Below are 17,030 nucleotides of genomic sequence, written 5' to 3' on the forward strand. Positions count from 1 at the left end.
TGTGCTACTAAGAACTGTATTTTCTATTCACCCCTCCAAGGTCACGCAGAACCAATAGTGACCCTCTTAAAACCAGCACCCAATGCACTGACAACTCAAATGCGTGCCACTGCTGACCATGGAAACCACTGCAGACCGTGCCATGGGAATTCTTATTTAGCCCTAAAGAGTGAACCCACTTAAGGTTCCAGCCTTCTACAGTTGCATAGGTGAATTTCCATCCAAACTGCTTCCAAATCTAAAAATAAAATACAATCAACTTGATGATAAATACAAATGCCTAAATCAGCTCTTTCCACTCCACGAATGTCATGGGTATCTATCTACAATAGCAAAGATTTTAAGAATTCAAGACATCTACAAAGTAGTCTGGAAAGTTATTTTTAAAGATCATGTGGTACTATAAATATTTCCCAGCAGTTTAGTTCAACTGCCACATGAGCTGGCCCTATGGAATGGAAAATTAAATGTCCGTTTAGTCAGGGTTCCTCCAGAAATCAGAACAAAAATATCACCATTTAGTTTTCTAAAAATATCTATGTACTGAAAACATAAAAGGCCTTTTCCAAAGGCCACATTCCCTCACAGTGCTCACACTGGTACCAAGAGTGGTCTCTCAGCCATCAAGTCCAGATTCTCTCATTCTCCTCATGAAATACAGCTAATTTTCCACAAACAAAGATAATTTCATTAGGGTTTTTTATCTCAGATCCCTGATTATCTTGCCTGTTCATCTCCTGTAGCTTTATTCCTCTGGTGAACCCATACCATTATGCACCAAGCTTTTAAAACTGAAGTCAGGATTTCAAACCCACAATGAATGCAGGTTCTGCCCTGATATTAATGCGTCTAAATAAAAGTGGCCCAGTTTTCAAGAAATGCTGAGCACCTGAATTTGTAATTGACTTACACAGGACTTAGAAATATGAAAAAAATGCAGACATGTTAGCTGGTTTCAAATTAAAATTTAATTTAAGTAACTTCATTTGAACAGATGGTTAGGTTAGATTAACTCTAGTCTTCCCTTTTTACGAAAATTATTCTACAATTCAATGAAAGCATAGTTTTAAAACTAGCTGTGAATGAGATTGTCTTCAGATTTTTTTTTTCCTGGAAAACAAGTCTACATGTAGAGAACGACACTACTAAAATGGTATTCCAGACTCAGAAGACTTACAGATTTGGCTTGAACAATGAGGATAGAAGGAAAATCTTACTTCCTGTTACTTTATATGCAGGCAAATACACACATTTGCTGTTCCCTTCAAAGAATATTCATGATGAACTGAATAAGTGAATAAAACTTAAGTCCCAGGCTTCTGATAGACTTCTGACAATTCACAGGCAGCACATAATTCATAATGAACACAAAACAGTAACATATCAGCTTCTCACAGCTAATTCACAGCCAACCTCCACGCTACCTTGAAATTATTGCATAGATACATTAAATATAAATAAAGAGTTTCGGGCCATCCTTTTGAATTGTGCAAGTGAGCTGTAGGGAGAAGAAAAACTCCTTTCACATTTCGATATTACTGTGTGAAATTGTCTTAAGAAGCATCCAGTCACTCAATCACATTGAAGCTGGGGACACTATGAGAAAACATTCCCTTTCAGCTCGCTGGAATGCAGTTCTGCATGATTGAGAAGGGAGGGAATATAAAGGAATGGAAGAAAACAGCAGATTAGAAAAGCACTGTCATATGAATAACAGTTCATTTGACACCTTGACCAACAGAGTCAGGGGGACAAGAAGTAAAAAAGCTCAAAGGAAAAAAAGCCCAGGCCAATTATTCAGTATTCTATGTCAACTGGGCTGTGAGAAAACATCTGGTAGAGTCACCTTTAGAAGCATTTCTAAACAGCTCTCTCAGATATTTTGGAAAATTTTCAATAGCAGCAGGCAGAGTAGGCCCTGACACGAGGTGCAATGCATTCAGTATAGCACACTCCAGGACAGAAAGGTGAGACTAAAGATTTGGGCAAAGATTAGAGCTGGTGAGTTCACAACCTGGATAACTCCCTTTGGCACTGCAGAGCACTGTAGATACTTTATGGACTAGAGGGAGGCTAGCATGAAATGTTAGGGTATGTTGAGTTCCAAGAATAGACTAAGCATTTAAATGATGGCATGCTCACATGGATATTTTAAACAAACAAACAAAACCAAGCTTAACAAAAAAGGTGAATGGAGGGGGCACAAGGGAAGAAGGAGGACTGGACAGTCAGACTGAATGGGAAAGGAGGAGAAGAGGTGACCCATAGCCCAGAACAAAGATGTCAGTTTAACACAGGCAAGTCAGGCTGCTTCCATAAAGCTGCACCAGTGCTTGTGCCAGCACGGTGAGGGTGCAGAGAGAAGCAAGAGCAGTGGTAGAGTGGCAGTCTCTCGCAGCCTCAGGGCTGGCTGGCCACTTGACAGCTCTTAACATCATTTCAAAAAATGTAGGCAAAACTACAGCCTAAAGGCCTGACTTTCTGACAGTCCAAGCTATTATTAGAACTATCATGCAATGTCTCTGTCATGAATCTGAAAAGATGCATTAATAATCTGTGCTTTTATTGATTTATTATACTAAGTAAACTGTAGGTGCCCTGTCCCCCCATTGTTAAACGAGAATTGTACCAGACTTCTTTGTCTGACAACAAAACTAGGAAATAATAAACCAGTATTAGTTCTGCTCTCTGGTATTTCCTTGCCTGCTCTACCACTCAAAAAAAAATTTTTATTCCACTGTAAACACAAAGGAAACATTCCACTTAGAAGATATTTAAATATATAAATAGTTACTATATAAATAAATGTTACAAATTTTACTCTATATATTATATATAATTTTAATTTAATAACTATATAATTTTATATAGTTACTATATAAATAAATAAATGTAAATTCCTCTCTTTTGGAATTGTACAAATGGACCTACAACATCAAATCTCACCAGCAGCCAACTGTTTCCTTCAGCTATTAAGATGTTACATCTAGATGACATGCTACTATAAGGAAAAAAAGTTAAAACAGAAACTAAGGTTTTCCTATAAGTAGATACCTCTTCACACAGGGACTAAAAGATTCACCTTTTAATTATTTCTCGTATTTTGATCAAAACCTCTAAGAAAGAGGGTTGTTCTCCAGCAGACAGATTGCATGCATCTACAGAGAGAGGTGAACCAGTGAAGCAATTAAAACCAGTTGAATATTAATGAGTGAAATTTACACCTACAAGGAGGCCACACAGACCAAAACACAGAGCTATCACACGAGCAGACTGTGCTTAAGTCTCATACAGAGATGCCATGGATCCTACAAGGTAGAAAGATGCCCTTTAATGGAAAAAAATATAAATTTTACATGCTTCATCAGGCCAGACATTCTTCCTGATTGGGTCTGTTTCTTACATAATCTAGTCTGGATTTTTGCAGTTATTTTTCTTCCAACACCAGCTTCAACACCCCTATCACACAGATTCAGAGGTGGCTGTTCACAGCCATTTGTTACATGGACAGGACTGTTCAATGCTGACCAAGCACTGAAGGAAATCAAACAATTCAACTCTAATGCAAATATTTAGATGTATTTTATGTACCTTTTTCATGACACTCATTTATGAAGACAAGTTGAAATACAATGCCATTTGGTAGAAAAACACAATCCTAAAAATCCCACACAATTGACACTGTTGTCATGAAGTTAAAGGTAACAAAGACAAAAGTAGCCCTGGCCATTCATCATAAGGACCAAAAATATTCAAGATTATGTAGGAATTACAGACTATTTAGCCCAAAAAGGACCTCTGGGAGTCAGCTGGTCCCAAGATTAGGTCCAACATTGAAGTTAAAGCATGTTTCTTAGGAGTGTGCACACATAATTTTGCAAGACTCCATGGATGGAGGCTCCACAGTATCCCAGAAATGCAGCTACCCTTGGAGCCTTCAGCATCCCTTCAGCGGTCAGTCCTTGGCTGACTGCTCCTGGGGTTACTTTTCTCCAGCTGTGAGATTCAGCATCTGCTTCTAAGACTTCATGAGAACTCCACCTGGCTTTTTAACTGTGAATAGAGATTCACAGTTTGCTACTGTGATTCACAAAATTTGCTACTCAAACTTTATTTTAATGCTCTTAGTACTTAAAAAATTCCAATTGCAAAATACCTTGTGATGATTGAAATGCACACAAATACACACAAATGTCCAACTAAAAACAACAACAACAAAAAGGGTTCTGAAACATTTCCCCAAAAAGGAAAAATCAGAATCAATTTTAAGTTGTAACAATGGAATTCTCTGAGTCTCTTAAAAAAAAGAGGGGGGAAGGAAGAAGCACAAGTTTACTGATTACTGAACACCTGAGCAAGTTTTGTGTCTGGTATAAGCCTAAATACAATGATTTAAAATGACTAAAGCTGTCTCCAGTGGACAGTCTTCATTTTATTTGTTTGGAGAGCTCAGTTTCAACTTTATTGTCTATCTGTTTTGGTAACTTGATTACTAGAGTCAAGAATTAACTTGTCAAACTAAGTGTGCAAGCAGCAAATAGGTTGGTTTGTTTGTTTGTATTGGGACATTGTGAACAGGTGCCTGTATTTCTACTGTGTAGTCTAGTAAGGCAGTAAAAGACAAATAACTCCACATAATACAGCTCCTGAGAACTTCAGGGGTCATAATTCAGAATCAGGTGCTACAAGAATGTTGCACATGAGTATTTATCAGTCACTTGACATATGGCCTAGATCAGAAACTGATGCAAATTTAAATATGCTGACTAAAAACTGTAGCATTTCTTTTAAGTACTTAGAGAAAGGGAACTAACACACATCAACTTCTTTAAATCCACATTTAATTGAAAATTTTATGGTGTTTTTTTTTAAGAGAGGAAATCAATCAATCCAAACATGTTATTCTGCCAGTTAAAAACACTTTGCTAAAAACACCAAGTATGAAAAGCTTTTCTTGTCTGATTAGGTTCCACAGACGTTTTTCTACCAAATTATGACACCCTATACACATCCGTGTTTAAAGAAGAAGCTAAGAGGAGTCATTTCCTCTTGGTAATAAAGCAATATGCCAAAATATACTTCTTGTAAATTAAAAACACTTCTCACCCCCTTCAGTTCTAATGGCCAGATATTTTTCATTCCCAACCAGGCATTCAAGAGTATTTCCAGTGACTCCTGCAGAATTACATTCACATAATCCCACAGCATGAACAAAATGCATCAGACATAGGCAGTTTTTTCCCAGTTTCTAAGGAGAATATGTTTTAGAATCTGACAATCCAATACAAAGTGATAGAAAAATAATTACACTTCTCATCTCAAGCACATGAAATAGACAGAAATTAAGCATTACACTGTATCAGTATGTAAATGTTTATTTATCTGGTAGCAAAAGGTGCAATCCTTTTGTGCAAGGTGCAAGTCCCTGCATTAGGTAGAGCGGCTTCTTTTATCATCAATGACATGTGTCAGCCCAGAATTCACAAAAGCTAGAAGTGAACTACAAACAGTGAAGAAAAGATGTATCCGAGATTCATAAATTGAAAACCTGAGCAAGTTTGATGAATGATGGAGCTACAATACAGGATAAAAAATAGCGACAACAAAAATATTAAAGTCACTCAGAAGAGCCATGACTGGAGAGCAACAGACAAAAAAGAAGTGTATTTTCAAATTCCATGGAAAATACAAGCAGTGCTTTAATTTTTGCTGGCAAATAGGGGCTTATATGCAATCACATCTATACCACACAACTCCCTGGTCAAAATCATGGCCAGCATACACAGCAGCCAAGAGAAAAATCTGAACCCCATTAAAATTTCACAAGATACAACTACTTCCAACATGGAAGATGGTTCAGTGGGAACCTATGAGTCCATCAGCAGCCGATCAACTGAAATGAGCACGGACCCACCCATTTATTTTCTTAATGTAACTACAACAAAGTTAAATACAATAAAAGCCTAATAGCCATGCTGACTTTACAAGCAAAAGATAATAGAAAACAAGCCAAAAAAACCCCAGTCCTGTAATACTTACTCCAATGAACTTTTCCTGTTTCAGTCTGACTGTGTAGTGAAGATACTTTTATTAAACATTTTCTTCCTATTACTCTTGTTTTTTCAGAAGATTCCACAAGATGACCTCAATGTGATCTAAAAAAAGCAAAACACAACATGATGTAACTGACCAAATGAGAAAATCAGTAATTTTTATTTGGTTTAAAAGCTGCAACAACTTTTTGTGCAGAAATACCTAATTAATCACACTATTTTTTATTGTCTTCAAATACTACAGCACCACATTCAGATTACACAATCTAACAGTTAAAAGAATGTCAAATCCACAAACGCCCTGCTACCAGAAAGGGAAAAAAGGAAGGAATAATTAGAATATGCCATTTATTCTAATAAGTAGTATGATAGTGAATTAGTCAAAAACCTTTTTAACTGCTACAAATATTTTCAAATTTTTGTGCACTCAGTTTGAATCAGACCAGCAGATGTCCATTGCAGTTAAAGACAAAAAAAAGGGAGACAGAGTTGCCTTCATTATCTTAAGCACATTTTCTTTTTTTCCTCCGGGCTGTAAGCTGATTTTGGTGAAGGTTTTTTGTTTGTTTGGGCAGGGGGGAGTGGGAGGGAGGTTGGTGACATTTTTTTAAGAGTGTAATATTATCTGTTGTTCTACTATGGAGAATTTGAGTTGATGACACAAGTGATCCGATCTTACTAGTCATAGAGTTCAACATGTGAAAGGTTCAGTAGGTCTCTGACCAACAAACACCCTGCTGATGTACAGGGCCAAACATCTCCACAGAGCCAAGACATCATCCTCATTAGCTCTACCTTGCAAATCAAGCTCTCAATAAACAAAAACTACTTAAATCCCCCTTGAGCCAAAGCAGTGCTATCAGTTTGCTCTGATGTTATCTACAGGTTTGTAGGCCAAGCCACAAAGCACAAGACATGTAACTACACTGCACTTCCCATAAACAATTATTTTTCTAAACCACACCAAGTAAGTCCCACTGTGCTTGTAAGAACTCAAAACAGTACAGTGACCAGGAGGGAAGGTGGGCTGTCATTGCCCCTGTCCCACACAGAGCAGGATTTCTCTGGGAATTGGCATGTAGAGCCCTCTGAAGCAACTTGGATTCTTCAGTGGCTTTGAGGGATAAATTCTTACTGTTCCACCTGCTTAAGCCTGGAAAAAAGTTAAGTTACTGCTCCATGCACAACTTTTTGAAAACAACCTTGTGGTGCAGAAAGGTGTCATAAAGGACATCTTTGTCCCAAAATGGGTTTTCACCTGGTATGCAATAAGCCAATTCACACACATTATTTGATTTATTTAGAGGCATGAGCTAGTCCAGAAACTTCTCATAATTAATGTCTAGGAGCCTACAGCAGGGAACACACACACAAAAAAGACTAGAGAAAAATGAAGACAATGTTATATGATTTAGAAATTGCAAGGACAAAGCAATTGTGTGAATCTCACAGAACCAAGGCTGAACTACCAGCCTGGAATTCATGTTTTACAGCCACGTCAATATTTGTGCTTGTGGAATCAGAAAAATCTGAATCAAAAGCTACCAGCCAGCAGGCAGGATCTTAGGAGGGGGTGTGAAATGCATCCTACTCTAGCTAACAGGCATGACAACAGAACTTCTACCCAAGGAAGAAATCTTGCATGACCTGTGGCCCCTCAAACAAGGGGCACAGTGTGTGACTGAAGTACCATACCCCGTGGCAGGAGCAGGATACTATTTGACTGAAAGCTGGATATCCCAAACTTCTAGAGGTCAATGGCTAACTAGACACATGATAACAAATCAGATGGTGGGAGCCCAGAAACTATCCAGGGTCTATAAACTGTACAGCTTAAACAAACCAGTGCACTGTGAATAGCTCCTATTACAGTTCCTGTGTTCACCCCAGTCTCTCACTTCCCTACAGCTCCATGTCCTGTTTACCCTCTTTTCCCACAGCACTTTGTATCTCTGCAGCTCAGACACGACATTGACAACAGGCCTCCTGCTGGTCCTCTACAACCAACTGTGGGGGATCAGCCAGTCCTCGAGATCTTAAACCACTTCTAAAGCACACAGGCAAACCCCCCACTACTATATGCAAGCATGAGAAACAAACCTTTCATTAGTGGACAAGGGTGTGCAGCCTTATTTTTCTCACCAACCAACCTTTCCCGTTTTTCAGAGCAGCACAGCAGGGGTTAAGAGAGGTGGTATCACTGGACTGCAGATCACACCATGGGCAGCCAGGACACCTTCCACCTTCAAACAAGTGGAGAATTTTCCAAAGGCTGGTGACTGTATCACCCAACAGACAGAGTACAAACTCTGCTGGCCTTTTATCGACCATGAACAGCCATTGAGGACTCCAACTATGTAAGAAACATGCCAGCATCATCTTTGGGAACTGCATAAAGATCAGAAAGACTTAAAGGAACTGCCTCACAAACTGGACTCTCTAATGATGACATCTTTGTCCCCACTGCACCTCTCTGGGGAACATGGGAAAAGAGAACTGGCAGTTGGACATTACAAGCCACCCTTTTCTGGGTCTGTTGGGTGTGAGCTCAGCGAAAAACACACCACCAAACCACCTTGGGCCCACACCCATATGACTTCTTCTGACAGTACCCACCAAGGACCCAACAGAAATCCTTTTCCATTCCAGCTTGTAACTTCTGCATGAGAAACTGCATTTGGCGAAATAATTCTTTTCATGAATCCTTTAATTACATCCTCATTACATAGATACTGATTTGATGTAAATTGTAACTTGTTTTTTCTAAAATATTAACAATCTTATGAGGCAATTCAGCAATCATAAAATTGTGTGGTGGCAATCAAAATGCCTGTGACAATACAGTAAAACTTTTTACAGTTCTCCACCTACACTCTATACTTCCCTATGTCCACAGAAACACTTATGAACATATGACCAAAAAAAATTACATCACAAGGAAAGAAAGGGGGAAGAGCTACAAGAAACTTTTGCCAAGAACTCTTGTGTGGCATCTAATGTTCGAGAAAAACAATTACAAGCCAAGGAAACAGGCCACTCACAAAGAGAAAAGGAAAACTAGAAGAAAAAAAAGAATCATTCATAAGCAATGTAAGATGCTACATAGAAATTACTGGGCTAATTGTGGCCCGATTGTCTTCTGCTCTATAACAATTTCTAGGCCCATCAGACAGGCTGCTCTGTCAATTCTTCCAGAGTACACAAAAAATCCATTTGTTGGAGAGGATGCTCCAGGTTTACTTCAGGATAAGGAACTCTGAGTGGGTTGAATACATTATATAGCCGTTTCTTGGGTATCTTCTCTGTAATTAAACCTCTTACTCTGGAAGAAAGCACTGCAAAAGACACCAGGAGAGCACTAGCAGATGTTTAGGACAGCAATACACACAGAAGCACACAGCTGGGGTATTAAAGCTTTTGGTTCACAGCTTTGGTCACCTCAAAGCTGTCTTGAGCATTTCATGCTCTCAAATAGTCCTGAAGACTGGACAAGTGAATATCACACTAAATTAGCTGCTGTAGCAATGAAGAAACTCACCATTTTGGAGTCGGAGGAAAAAAAAACCCAAAAGAAACATCAGTAAATACACTAAATATCTTCAACTTAAAAAAATATTGAAACATATAAAGCAACTCAGTCTTCCTCAGTCTTAAGTTCCAACAATAATAGACATAAAATTCTTCAAGAACATTCACTGTCAGTAATTAAGCCATTACAACTCAAATCCAGGAGCTTAAACAGTGAGCAAAAGAGAAACTCGCAGCAGTGTACATCTGCCTAAACGACAGCAACTTCCAGCTTCTACACGCTGCATACCTGAGTGCACAGGCTAAAAAAGCAGGTTAAAGCCTAGATCTGAAAAAAGTATTTCTTACATATTACCTAGAGTTGTGTGGAAGATGATCCAGATGGCAGAGCTCTACATAAGCACCGTCCTGACAGTGCAGCGCCCAGAGCCTCTTCAACAGCACAAACCAGTTTTGACCTTTTAAAGGCGGCACTTATTTCTGCAGTAATATCAAAAGACAAAATACTTACTGACAATGGACAGCACACTGTTACACACAGAACAGCATTCTTCTTTGTGTTCTACTTTCCCAGGTGTTGGTGCTTGGTCAGAAACCAATAATATCCTTTAAAAAGCCTCAGACTTCTCTGAAATGTGAAACCCACCTATCTTGCACAAAATCTTTTAACCAAAACTGAACAGGCAAAGAGCTAAAAGTTCTCATTGCACAAGAACAGCCACAGAAAAAGAAAAAAAAAAGGCAGAGACAGAAATTGCAGAACACCAAATGAGTTCAAAACACACATCTATGTCAGAACTGTAAGTCAGTTTACAGCCTTTCTTATTCCTGAAGATGGGCGAAAGAAAGATCATTTAGCATTTTCTTGCATAACTAAAAATATAGGTCAATATTATTCTTTAAGTTAAACAGATAACAGTTAAAAACATGATTTAAAGCTAAATTCAGTTATGTCTTCATCAAGAAGAACTTGATACCATAATTACATTTATCCAGTGGGTGATTGAAGGCAGGAGCCCTGTATCCCAGTACAATGAATCACAGTGTGAGGAAGCCTTGTTCACTCTTCCCAGAGAGCTGCCTCACTAAGTCCTGGCTCACTTCTGTGAAATCCCCTTCAGTGCCCAACAGGCTTGGTTAAAACAAATCTATACTCACGCAAGCACAGAGTAATGTGATTCAAAATGAATCATTTTTTTTACTTGGTTACACAAGCTGCTGAGTTTCTTTCAGGAGCTGCAAGACAGTATCAAAAAGATCTTGCAAGTTTTCACCAACTCTTTATTTTGAACATAGTGATTTTTTAACTGGGTGTCAGTTACTGACATTTGAATTTATCTGGTGGTGGGGGGGGTAGGGTGTGTCCCTCTTTCACAGTGATGTATCCTGCCTGATGGTGTTCAAGGTTAAGTAACGCAGTAACCCTCCTACTAATTGTATCTTAGAACTCGATCTGATTGGAGCTGTGAGGTGAATAACAATCTTTTTGTCCTTACAATAAAGTCAAACTTAAGAGCAAAAGACTGTGGGCACTTATGAATGTATGATCCTGGAAAATGAAGGACTTACCATTAAAGGAGCAAGAAACAGATAGTTCCAGATGGGAAGGACTCACCTGCACTATTTAGGATCAACAAACAGAAACCTAAACAAAAATAATTTATTTTTATTTTCCCAGAACGATTCAGCTGGTTTTTTCCTGCTCTGTCACTTTCAAAAGAAATGCCTCTGGGCAAAGCAGAAGAGGAACACATCACTGTTAAAGAAGCTTAACAAAAAAAGGCTCGTAGACAGCAAATTTTCCTCTCACACTCTGTCTGGCAGCCAGTCATTCTCTGATCTGAGGGCAGTGTGCTGAGATCGAGACTGGCAAAGTCTCTGCTATGGGAGACCCTGCAAACGCCCTCAGCAGTCGAGGGCTGGCTGCCAGTGCCGATCACTTCTAATGACAAGAGCAGACTAAGAAAACATCCTAGGAGAGGTTCTGGGCTGGAAGATGTGCTCTGTCTGGTACTCTACGGTTCAAAAAGCACAAAGTTCAAGGTTGCATGTGACCATCTTATAAAAACAGCAGTGTTTTTATGGTTTCAGATGACTCACAAACAAGTGCTTAGATTTGCTTTATATTGCTTTACAAACATGGAGTCAAGTGAGCAACACTTTCCAGCTCATTTCCAGTTCCGATCCAACACAGGGCACAAGTGATTACCCAGCTGGCTCAGCAGCTCCAAAGCTGGTGACAAAGAATTGAATAGTTTAGACTGAACAGACTCATCCATGTGAAGATGTAACTCCTCCCAGGGCCCACAGATCACTTTCACCTCCATGCCACTGTTGCAGCTTTTCTAAATCTGGTTCATTACATGTGGCTTACAGACGTGAAGAACTGGAAGCCATGGTCACAGAGCAGTGCTCCTCTTCCAAGAAATCGTCGTCTACACGTGCATGTGCACAGACACAGAGTGTGAGGCCCAAAGGCTTGAACTGAGCTAGCCTAACCACTGAGCAGCAGTTTAGGCAGGTGTAGACAAACCCAGCACCCTGCACAAGCCCTTGTGGCATCTACAGAGATGTTTGCAGGAGTCAATGAACCCCCAACCAGCCTGTCTGCAATCCCTGCACACCCTCAGCAGCCCTGCCACTCAAATTCAGCTTTCTGAATCCTACAACAGGTTGCAAGCAATAATAACATTTGATTCTGCATGGATTTTCACTACATCTAGAGCAGTATTTGAGGACAGAAATTTCAGGGGCAAGGGCAGGGGCATTAATTGCCAGCAGCACAGCAATTCCTGTACCTGTTTCTTTGATCTTCTAACACAACACAATTATGTCCCATACTTTTGTTTTGTAACCTGTGATTGAATCTAGAGTCATTTACTGGGCAGAGCACAAGGACTTGCTCTAGAACAAAACTACCCCCACACCATCATTTTTAATAAAGAAATCTTATATTCATTTAATGAGCCATTTTTAAGCATTCTAAAGTTTATGAAGTCCTTCATGATTTCTCTCTGATTGCCTTAAACTCTGAAAGGCTCAAGGTGCATAAGCGGTGACTAAGCATTTCCTCTGCATTCAGGAACACCTGAACACAGCCCTTACTGTTGATGCATTTTCTATTCACTAGTGTGTCACAGATATAAAAACACTGAAAAACCCCTACTGGTTCCACCCAAAAGTTACTAAATGAATAAATATTTACCTGCACTTTAAACAGAGAAATAAAGCAGTGAGTCTTCATCCTGTTTCTGCGAAGATCCCATCACAATTACTTAGTTACTTGTAATGTTATTAGTAGGACTACTTGTGATTTCTATTTCTTGTGATCTGCGTAGTCTATTTTCTTCACTACTTTCATGTCCCCATGTTTCACTTCCCAATTACATCCTGTGAAATGCCTAATATGGTGAAACTATTCAAATGTACTTCTATTTTGTTCACAAATTCTGCTTTTTGTTGTGCTCATATTTGAATTTATATAAATGAGAACACAGTTAAAAAGCAAGACTGAACAATTTTTCAGTAATTAATTATTATGAGCCATTTTGTGAAGGTATTGCCCACCCTGCTCCAGGTATCACTTGAAAAACTTCATTCTTTATGATTAAAATAAACTCCCAAGTGTGGATTGCAAGAGACTATGAACCAACACAGCAGTGTCTACCTAAGTGTATTTTAAAGACATGGTGCTGCAGTCCAGCTTGCCATTTGATTACAAATACTGCCACATGACAAATAACAACAGTATCCCATCACTAGCATCAGGTATACAGTAAATACTATCTGAAACTAGAAGCAATCACTAAGAATAGTTCCTGTGCTGAAGAAGGAAAAATACAGGCATCTAATAAATACAGTTTACCTCCAGCTATTTCCAACACTCAAAAGCAAATCTATTAAGTTCTTTTAGATAATAAAAGTGTGCATTTTAAACACCTCTTGCTCCCCACTCCCTCCTCTTTCAGGTAGTGAGGCCTCATAGAAAAAATATTTTAAATATGAAGCATAATTTCAGCATGACAATTTATAATACTATGTAATTTAAGAACCCCAAATTTGCACTAATCCCAGGCTAAAAGCAAGGGAGTGCTTGGTTTCAAAAACAAACAAACAAAAAAAACAAACATGAAAAAAACAAACAAAAAAAACACCCCAAACCCACCAAAGCCAAAAACACACCACAAACACAAAAGACAATCCTCCTCTCATCAAACCAACAGTTCAAATCTGAATTTGGATCCAAAAGTCATATTTGAATAGTATTCACGTATTTTACATGGTCTTTAGACATAGCATCTAAAATTACAGAATACTTGATGTAAAAAAAACCTAACCAACCCAAAACCTTCTATTTTGATCAGCTGCAAGGCTCAGCACAGTAATGCAGACGACATGGCGTTTTCTGGCTTCCTTCACTAATGAAAAGGTTTCAGTCCATTAACCAACTACCTGTTCTACAGGCTTACTTCTGAGAGAAGTAAAAGCGGTTTGTGGCGTGAGGAGCACTTCAGTGAGAAATTCCCTTCCACATACTGAGACGGAACAGAGTCTGAGCAGTGCTGGAGCTGTGGCTGGCCCCAAGAACCCTTCCAGAGCATTACCCTGTACATTCGCCTCAGAGAGTTTCACACAAAGAGCAGCAATGCTGTGACCCTGTGACAGCAGCACTGGCAGAACACAGAAATACTTGGGGAGTAAAGTTCCTCAGAAAGAGGGCAGCATGCCTGGCAGTTCTCTGGCACAGGGGAGTGACTTCCTACCTTCAGTACCGTAGGTGCTGCGGTGAATAGCACTGCTCTGACCAGAGTAAAGATACTTCTACACTCAGTGGGATCAAGTTGCAAAGCAATTTCTGACACTGAGACAAATCATGAAGAACAAGATGCAAAGAATAAAATACAACCCTCTTAAGTTTGTGTAACATCTCAAAACCACCAGACTAAAGAACGTGACAAAGGCTGCACTGAAAATGGCACATTGTCTGACATTTTCCCATGCAAGGTGTGGAAGGATGGAGGAGAGGCAGCAGATACATCGTAGACAATGTATTTATCCTCCTGCTACCACTAAATTATGACACCAGCATTTACACCACTTTCTGGCAATAGGCATCTAAAACCCACCCTCTCCTTGATAAATGAACACGAGCTCCTTCTTTTCCCAGAGCTGATCACTGGAGACTTTCTTTTGACAACTTCACTGCATTCTGCACCCCAGCCTACTGCTTCACCTCCAAACTGCAGGAGCAGGTGGATACAAGGGATGTAAACCTGGGCACAAAGAAGAACTGCTGGAGCAGCAGCATCTGTATTTTAGAAAGCAATTATTAAAATATGACAAAATCAGGCACCAAGAAAGTGACTCTTGCAACTGAAAACAAGGGCTTTTCAGTTTTCACACAAACAATGATGGCTTGACCAAGATAGAAATTCCTCAACACCACACTTGACTGCAGAAGAGTTACTTTCAAAGGAAAACCTCAAAAAGTATTTCCCTAAACTCTTTTCAAATTTTCTCCCAGGATAAGTGAGAAAGAAAACAAAGCCCCTCTAAAATCCTATTTTACTTCTCACCAGTACATGGCAAGTAAAAAAGTACATCATAGAACAACAGAAAATTTAACAACTAACCATTTCATTTGCCACCACACAACAATAAATCTTTCTTCAGGTTAACTGGGTCCGTTAATCACCAATGTGTAGATGCTTGAGCCAAACGTTTCAGGAGTCCTGCCATTTCTGAAGAACCCCTCTTGCATAAGGGGTCTAACCACTGCCTCTTTCTCAAGAAAATGGTCATTACATAGGCAGAAACCCTTACTACTGCACAAATAGAGCTGAAAACCACCCAAAGAGTAGCATGCTACTTTCCTGGCCAACAAGTCCCAGTTAAATCAACAATGAAAAAGCAACTTAGGGCATCAAGAGAATGGAAAACTTTCACAGTAATTGGTATATATTGTCTGGGTCTTCCAAGAGTTATCAGCACAGCACACACAGCCTGCATCTCGGATTCTCCTGAGGCACTAACCCCAGGAATTCACCCCTAAGCAGTGATATACCAGAATTTTAAAAACTGGCAAGTAGTGATGGGAAGACAAAAGGAGCCACCAAATGCTGAAGGCCTCTATAAATCTTGTAGTTGCACACAATTAAACTTGACAAGTTATCAAGCTACAAATAAATCTGAAAATTCAGCCGTGGTTTGTGAAATTCACATTAAAAAGAAAGTAACTTGAGGATACTAAAATCATGAGCTGCAGAGATAGACTAAGGCAAGAGTTGCTCTGCCTTCTCATAAAATTTATCTAGAAGTTAACTGGAACAGGAATAACTCAGAGAAAACAGCTATAAATAGAAAGGGGTTAATCATTCAAATTTCTATTCCCATGACAAGAATACACTAAAGACTCTTACTTTTTAATCTTATGATAGGATGCTTTAAAAATACTTTAGTTGCTGCACTATAGTCTGCCTCTACCTACTTTTTAAAAATAATTTCTCCTTTATTTTTTTAAATGCAATAAAGGAGATTTTCTTTCAACAGAAACATTTTCACCGACAGTAGACAAAGTGAGCCTGTGCATCAGCTGGAACAATTATATGTGGTCACTTAAACAGATCTTTTTTTAATGGGGCCACTTAAAAATACATTTACCTTTTCTCCATCCTAATATACAGCACATAAAACTTATTTGTTATCAATTTCAACTATTAGAGCTGCTACAAAGTATTTTTCAATTAAGTGTTTGCATTTATCCTAAAGTAGAAGAGAAAGCTAGAACCATTAAGGTTGGAAAAGATCTCCAAGATTATCAAGTCCAACTGTTCCCCCAGCGCTGCCAAACCCATCACTAAGCCCTGTCCCTAAGCATCACATCCATTATATTGGTTCAAGGACAAACACAAGTTTACCATGCAAAGACACCAAAGAAAGAAAAACTGCCTCATCCTCAATGCACAGATAAAAACACACCAGGATAACCAAACGTCTCCGAACTCACAAGCAGCCTGTGACACACTTGGAAATAGAATCTAATTATTACAACTCGCCAGCCAGTGCTTTACTCACAGTATTTCTCACCCAAGTAAATTAATGTTGAAGCTTTTAAGTTAAACCAAATGGAGTACAAGAAACAGAGAGAAGTTCTTTATTTAAAATGTAGAAACAGATAAGGACTTCTGTCATTTTGTGGTGACCAGCAAATTGAATATAAAGTGAGGTGTAATCCAGCATATTTGCAGAGGCAGAAATTAGAACAGCACCAAATATATGCATTCAACTTCGAAAGATGCAGAGCTGCTACAGATCTTCATTGACTACTCATTACAAGAAATTGTGAGGGAAAGACTTGATTGTGGTCTTAACATTACTTCCAACTTTTTAAGTTACCTCCTCTCATTCTTGCCAAACTTGCTTTTATTGAAGAACTCTACTAAACAGCCT

General features: G+C 39.0%; 1 protein-coding gene across 9 annotated transcripts in view; it reads right to left on the minus strand.

Annotated features, from left to right (window-relative positions):
* Positions 1-17,030, minus strand: part of PIK3CB (phosphatidylinositol-4,5-bisphosphate 3-kinase catalytic subunit beta) — a 99,573-nt gene that overhangs the window by 42,827 nt on the left and 39,716 nt on the right. For 4 of the 9 annotated variants that reach the window (XM_048314027.1, XM_048314029.1, XM_048314026.1 and 1 more), the window contains 2 exons: positions 9,937-10,061; positions 6,040-6,155 (listed from right to left, as the gene is read on the minus strand). The gene's annotated coding sequence lies outside the window, so the exon portion shown is untranslated. Of the gene's footprint in view, positions 1-6,039; positions 6,156-9,936; positions 10,062-11,150; positions 11,227-12,786; positions 13,091-17,030 lie in introns of those variants that run through there. The other 5 variants (XM_048314033.1, XM_048314035.1, XM_048314032.1 and 2 more) reach the window with 2 other exon arrangements.

This window comes from Corvus hawaiiensis, chromosome 10, assembly GCF_020740725.1.
Source record: "Corvus hawaiiensis isolate bCorHaw1 chromosome 10, bCorHaw1.pri.cur, whole genome shotgun sequence".
Classification (NCBI taxonomy): domain Eukaryota; kingdom Metazoa; phylum Chordata; class Aves; order Passeriformes; family Corvidae; genus Corvus; species Corvus hawaiiensis.